Genomic DNA, 6,712 nt, shown 5'->3' with positions numbered 1-6,712 from the left:
TAGCTCTCCAGGAGCAGGGTTGGTGATCCCTAGACTATTCTGATAGAACCAACAGTCAATGTAACCTCACCTATACAACGTTTGGGCTCTATAACTGAAAGGATCCACTGAAGGCAAGTTGTAGATAGAACCCAAGTGCAGTTTAATTATAAACAAACAAGATCAAACAAAAACATGGCGTGGCATGCATGAAACTCAAGACTTAAACGTGAACTTAAACATGAACTTCCAAACAGTGGTTACAGGTAACAAAACTTGACAAGGACACATGGCAAACATGAGGGCTTAAATATACAGACTAATGACAGGGGACACCTGTGAACAATGAACAGACGATTAACCAATGACAAGACACATGGCAGGATCACATGATAAACAGGGAATCACATGACAGACATGGAACATGACATGAACAAACCAAAACGTGACAGAAACAAGACCAAAATCAAGACAATAACTTGGTACTAGGGATGGGGAAATGAAGCCTCATGAAGTAATGAGGCTTTCCCCTAACTGTTCCGGGAAAAGATTCAAAGCTTCGAGAGTATCGAGAACAGCGTCATCTAATGCTTATTTAAAATAAAGCAGCCAGAAGCCTTTTTAAGAAGCTCTGTCAGATGAAGCAACCACAACACACTCCATAGTTTCAATGTTATATGTACAAATAAAAGCCTTACATGTTTGTGTTTGATTTGTCCATTAAATAAATTCCTTTACCCATTAAAGTGTGACAAAATATAAAATGAGCTTAAATGATTCAATAAGACCTAATGTAGGCCTACTATCTCTCCACACACACACACACACACACACACACACACACACACACACACACACACACACACACACACACACACACACACAGGATCATCTGTTATTAAATGTGCTTATGGCACTTGGCAGTGATAGTCCTTATGTTACTGTAGGAATGAATGACAGAAAGGTCATAAAGTTTTTAATTCTTTTTATTAAGAAATAAAAGATGTTTCACAGTGTTGGGGCTGAGTCTATTTCTCCTCTTAGACAGTACTTCTCCAGCCTTAGAGAACACTCTTTCACATGGTACAGAGGAGGCCGGGGTACACAGAAACTGTAATGCCAATGTATATAGATGGGGGTAGACTTGTTTCTGCATTCTCCAGTATTCAACTGGATCTTCAGCTCTTTATGTTTGTCTCTGTAGGGTTTTTATCCACTTCTACGATCACATCAGAAGTGGCATTTGAGCTTGTTTGTGCTGGTCTACAGCACTGTCCAACAGAAGACAAAGGTTTGCACCTCAGAAGTGTGAGCAGAAAAAAAATTTGATTGGGAGTGACTGTACATGTACATTGACTGAAAATAAGACACATCAACGGTCAACAATTATAAAATACAACAATAATATAAGTAAAATTTTAAATAATAAAAAAATGTTAATTTTTTCTCCTTTTTTAGAAATGCATACATACATTGGAAGCTATAAGTTCAAAATATTCCCAGATAGAGGAAGTCTTCCTTTTTTTGGCTGTTTCCATTGCTCTGACTACAAACCCTTCACCAAACCCTAACCCCAAATAACAATAATAATACCTAAAAACACCAAAAGTGCAAAGATTTTACAAAAAAAAAAAGAATAAGTAGTTTTGGTTATTTAAATGTTACTCACAAAGTACAGCACTCTCCTCACAAACCCATCAACCAGACTGAGCCAACAAGGACTCGTTAAGATAGATCTGGGGTTCGAGCCTTCTGACACCTAAAGCGAAATGCGCACGTGATTGGACGGAAAGTGAGGCTTTATTTGTCATCGATCACGTGACTCTGGGGAACCAATACACACCCCGATACGGGGCTTCAATAGAAATTGCATTGCATGTGGGATACGCACATCAAACTTCAGCGTCATACAGAACATCACTACTTGGTACTTTGAAGATCGAAATGACTGTGTACATGATATGTCGATAACAACAACATATTAGTATTACAAGAATCTTTCATTGTTTCTTCATCAGCTACCACCCATCCAGCGTGCACATGCAAATGAGCACCCTTGAAACAAAGACCCATGGGCTGCAACCACAGCCTTCTAGGCCTTCACTCTCCCAACAAAGTCAAACTAACCACGCAAGTTCATTATATCTTCTTCATCCAACGGAGAAGAAAACGATTGCAACTTCAACATTTGACACTCACAGAACCAACAAACGTCAATTTTCAACAACTTCAAGAATTGTGTCCACTGCAAGGCCATGCAAGTATGCTTTTAAGAAAGTACCTTTAAAAAATGATAATATTGATGGTTCTTTTCATAGTTAAAGGGATCTTTTCCATAGTTCCATTTTCTATCTCCGGTTTCATTCTGTCACTTTAACCATCTACCTATGAATTCATGAATGAATGAGTAATTGTTTGTATGTTAGTTATGTTTTCGTGTTTTTGTTAATAAAACTTGTGCACAATAGGTATTTGGTTCTGATTCTCTGCTTGCATACGAGGTTTACTTTACGATTTAGATTGTGACTACATGCTCTTAATAGTACTGCACAATAAGACATTTCCCTTCCCCGGAAATTATATTTCTTAGAATTAATAAACAATTAACGCAGAGTGTTCACGGGACAAACAGGTGGGTTGAAGTAAAAAATAATTTTACTACATTAAGTTAATTATATAAACTGATCCAAATATTCATAATCAATTATAACCAGTTATTATTGATTATTAATATTTCATAGAGCTAATTTGCTACAATTGTAAAGGTGCTGGTCATATAATTAGAATATCATCAAAAAGTTGATTTCAGTAGTTCCATTCAAAAAGTGAACTTTGGATATTATATTCATTCATCACACACAGACTGATAGATTTCAAGTGTTCATTCCTTTTCATTTTGATGATTATAACTGACAACTAATGAAAACCCCCAAATCAGTATCTCAGAAAATTAGAATATTGTGAAAAGTTTCAATATTGAAGACACCTGGTGCCACACTCTAATCAGCTTAATAACTCAAAACACCTGCAAAGAACTTTAAATGGTCTCTCAGTCTAGTTCTATAGGCTACACAATCATGGGGAAGACTGCTGACTTGACAGCTGTCCAAAAGACGACCATTGACATCTTGCACAAGGAGGGCAAGACACAAAAGGTCATTGCTAAAGAGGCTGGCTGTTCACAGAGCTCTGTGTCCAAGCACATTAATAGAGAGACGAAGGGAAGGAAAAGATGTGGTAGAAAATAGTGTACAAGTAATACGGATAACCACACCCTGGAGAGGATTGTGAAACAAAACCCATTAAAAAATGTGGGGGAGATTCACAAAAAGTGGACTGCAGCTGGAGTCAGTGCTTCTAGAACCACCACACACAGACATATGCAAGACATGGGTTTCAGCTGTCCCATTCCTTGTGTCAAGCCACTCTTGACCAAGACAGCGTCAGAAGCGTCTCGCCTGGGCTAAAGACAAAAAGGACTGGACTGCTGCTGAGTGGTCCAAAGTCATGTTCTCTGATGAAAGTAAATTTTGCATTTCCTTTGGAAAATCAAGGTCCCAGAGTCTGGAGGTAGTGAGGAGAGGCACAGAATCCATGTTGCTTGAAGTCCATTGTAAAGTTTCCACAGTCAGCGATGGTTTGGGGTGCCATGTTATCTGCTGGTGTTGGTCCACTGTGTTTTCGGAGGTCTAAGGTCAACGCAGCCGTCTACCAGGAAGTTTTAGAGCACTTCATGCTTCCTGCTGCTGACCAACTTTATGGAGATGCAGATTTCATTTTCCATATCCCTGCTCTTAATTGGCCTGCAAACTCACCTGACCTTAACCTTATAGAAAATCTATGGGGTATTGTGAAGAGGATGATGCGATACGCCAGACCCAACGATGCAGAAGAGCTGAAGGCCACTATCAGGGCAACGTGAGCTCTCATAACACCTGAGCAGTGCCACAGACTGATCGACTCCATGCCACGCCGCATTGCCGCAGTAATTCAGGCAAAAGGAGCCCCAACTAAGTATTGAGTGCTGTATAGTACATGCTCATACTTTTCATGTTCATACTTTTCAGTTGGCCAACATTTTTGTACTGGTCTTAAGTATATTCTAATTTTCGGAGATACTGAATTTGGGATTTTCATTAGTTGTCAGTTTTAATTATCACAATTAAATGAAATAAACATTTGAAACGTATCAGTCTGTGTGTAATGAATGAATATAATATCCAAAATTCATCTTTAGAATGGAATTACTGAAATAAATCAACTTTTTGATAATATTCTAATTATTACCAGCACCTGTATGTTTTTTCTTATCACTACAGGATATCTGTATCCCATCCAGACAAAAAGGACTGTGATAAGTGTCAGTTCCTGAATGGACATGTGGAGTATTAGGTAAGATCCAACTGAGGAGAAACTGCCCTGCCTTAGACAAACAGGATTTGAATCCTGGGGTCACAGACTCTCCAAAGCCAGAGTAGACTATTCTTCAGTGTTATTATCGGAAATGGCTAATAATAGATGACAAGAAAGCCAGCGCATTCTTTTGGCGAAGTCTTCTTGTGTAGCAGCCGGAGAAGACAGCTGTCCTCGACTTCAGTAAAATATATTTCAGATGTTTATGTTGGAAGATGATATAGCATTAGTTTGTAAAAGTTGGACAGTTTTAATATCTGCTTGTGCATTGCATTAACAATCAAGGCATAATTTGTAAGTATAGATGCTGTTTCTATGACAATGCCCATATTTTCATTTCAGGTAATTCATGATCCCAATAACTGAGCTGCGCTACTTTGTGGACACGCAACCTACATATCGTATCCTAAAGCCATGGTGGGACGTGTTCACCGACTATTTATCGGTCGTAATGCTGATGATTGCAGTATTTGGAGGCACGCTTCATGTCACACAGAAGAAGATAATCTGCCTGCCCTGCAAATGGGTAGTTAACAAGACCTGTAGGAAGTACATGGACCACACGAGCTCTGTCTAAAACTGTTGAGGAGGAAAGCGATCCCAAAGTGCTGGTGAAAATGTATAGCTCCTTCGATAAGAAGGCTTTGTATGTTAGCGAAGACGTTGAAGCGAGTGTTCTCATGCTGTCAGCAACCAATCTCGTATTGAACACAGAATTCGAATACACGTTCAAGGCGATATAGTCTACCGACTCTACATCCGACAGACTATCATCAAAGTTGTTAAGTTTATCCTTACTGCTGTACCGGCTTTTATGTACACAATATTCAGTTCAGTGTCGACTGCAATGTGGACATCGAGAGTCTGACTGGTTATTGCATGTACAAATGTGCCCATCCCTTGGCCACTCTTTTTAGCCTGCTTCTACATTAGTCTTGTTATCATGAATGGCATGATCTGCGTATACACCATCAGCTGGATGCTTCGATGTTCCCTCAAAAGGTACTCCTTTGAGTCCATCCGAGAGGAGAGCAGATCCCGGATGTGAAAAACAACTTCGCCTTCATGCTGCATATGATTGATGAGTACGACCCCCTGTATTCCAAGCGATTTGGAATACAGATGTCAGCGAGAACCAACTTCGTTATCTGAACGTCAACAACGAATGTACTTTGGAAAAGCTTCAGCAGAGGATCAACAAAAACTCCTAATAGAAGTTGGAGCTCCACCTATTCATGCTCACTGGGATTCCAGACACAGTCTTTGACTTGGTGGAGTTGGAGGTTCTGAAGCTTGAGCTCATTCCTGATGTCACCATCCCACCAATCATTGCCCAGCTTACTAACCTCAGAGAGATGTGGCAGTACAACACGCCAGCAAAAATAGAGGCTCCAGCGCTTGCATTACTGAGAGAGAACCTGAAATCTTTGCACATTAAGTTCCCCGACATAAGGGAGATTCCTTTATGGATCTACAGCTTGAAGAATTTAAGCGAGTTGCACCTTACTGGGAACTTTAGTGCTGAAAACAATCGCTACATCATCATTGACTGTTTAAGAGAGTTGAAACAATTAAAGGTTTTGAGACCTTTGAGAAAAGTAACTTAACAAAGCTGCCTCAAGTGGTGACAGATGTTGGAATGCACCTACAGAAGCTGTTCATCAACAACGAAGGTACCAAGTTCATGGTGCTCAACAGCTTGGAGTGGCAGGAGTGATAGATGGAGTTATGGATGGAGTGGCAGGAGCGATGGAGTTGCGGGAGTGATGGATGGTGTGGCGTCACTTCCATCTGCAGATGGGAGCATTCTCTCCACCTAAGAAAGTAAAACATATGTAAAACTCATTTGCACACTTAAAAATAAATACAAGTAGCTTAGAGGATGAATTATCATTGTATTAAATTTTACCTGGGTTGTGTCCACAGCAGTGGCGGTGGTGCTGGATGGCCCTCGGTGGACGGCTCGACACTCTTGGGGGACGGCGACGGCTCCTCTGGGCTCGGGCAGCCGGCAGCAGTTCCTCATTCACTGCTCCTACCTATCAAGGCGGACGGCAGCAGGCTCCGGCCCACGGCGAACGGACGGCACTTGCCCGTCCCCCCGGCAAACCAGCACTTCATCACAAATTCTCCATTCAGCTGGGTGTCAACCATAAAGCGTCTGCTAAATGATTAAATGTAATGTAAATGTCCAGACCTGGTCCTCTCCTGTTCTTCACTGTCGTCGCTCCTTTTATGCCCCCGTAGCTCCTCCGTGAGACACTCGAGACTGGTGCTCATCTCGACCTTGTCCTGCTTGTCCTGCAATGTAGCCCCCTCT

At 40.9% G+C, this 6,712-nt stretch overlaps 1 pseudogene; it reads left to right on the top strand.

The window, feature by feature from the left end:
* Positions 1-982: 982 nt before the first annotated feature.
* Positions 983-6,109, top strand: LOC143732631 (volume-regulated anion channel subunit LRRC8A pseudogene; annotated as a pseudogene).
* Positions 6,110-6,712: the final 603 nt, after the last annotated feature.

Source organism: Siphateles boraxobius, unplaced genomic scaffold (genome assembly GCF_051911475.1).
Source record: "Siphateles boraxobius isolate OS27281-9 unplaced genomic scaffold, OSU_SipBor_1 9, whole genome shotgun sequence".
NCBI lineage: Eukaryota > Metazoa > Chordata > Actinopteri > Cypriniformes > Leuciscidae > Siphateles > Siphateles boraxobius.
This window is presented reverse-complemented; position numbering and strand designations above follow the sequence as displayed.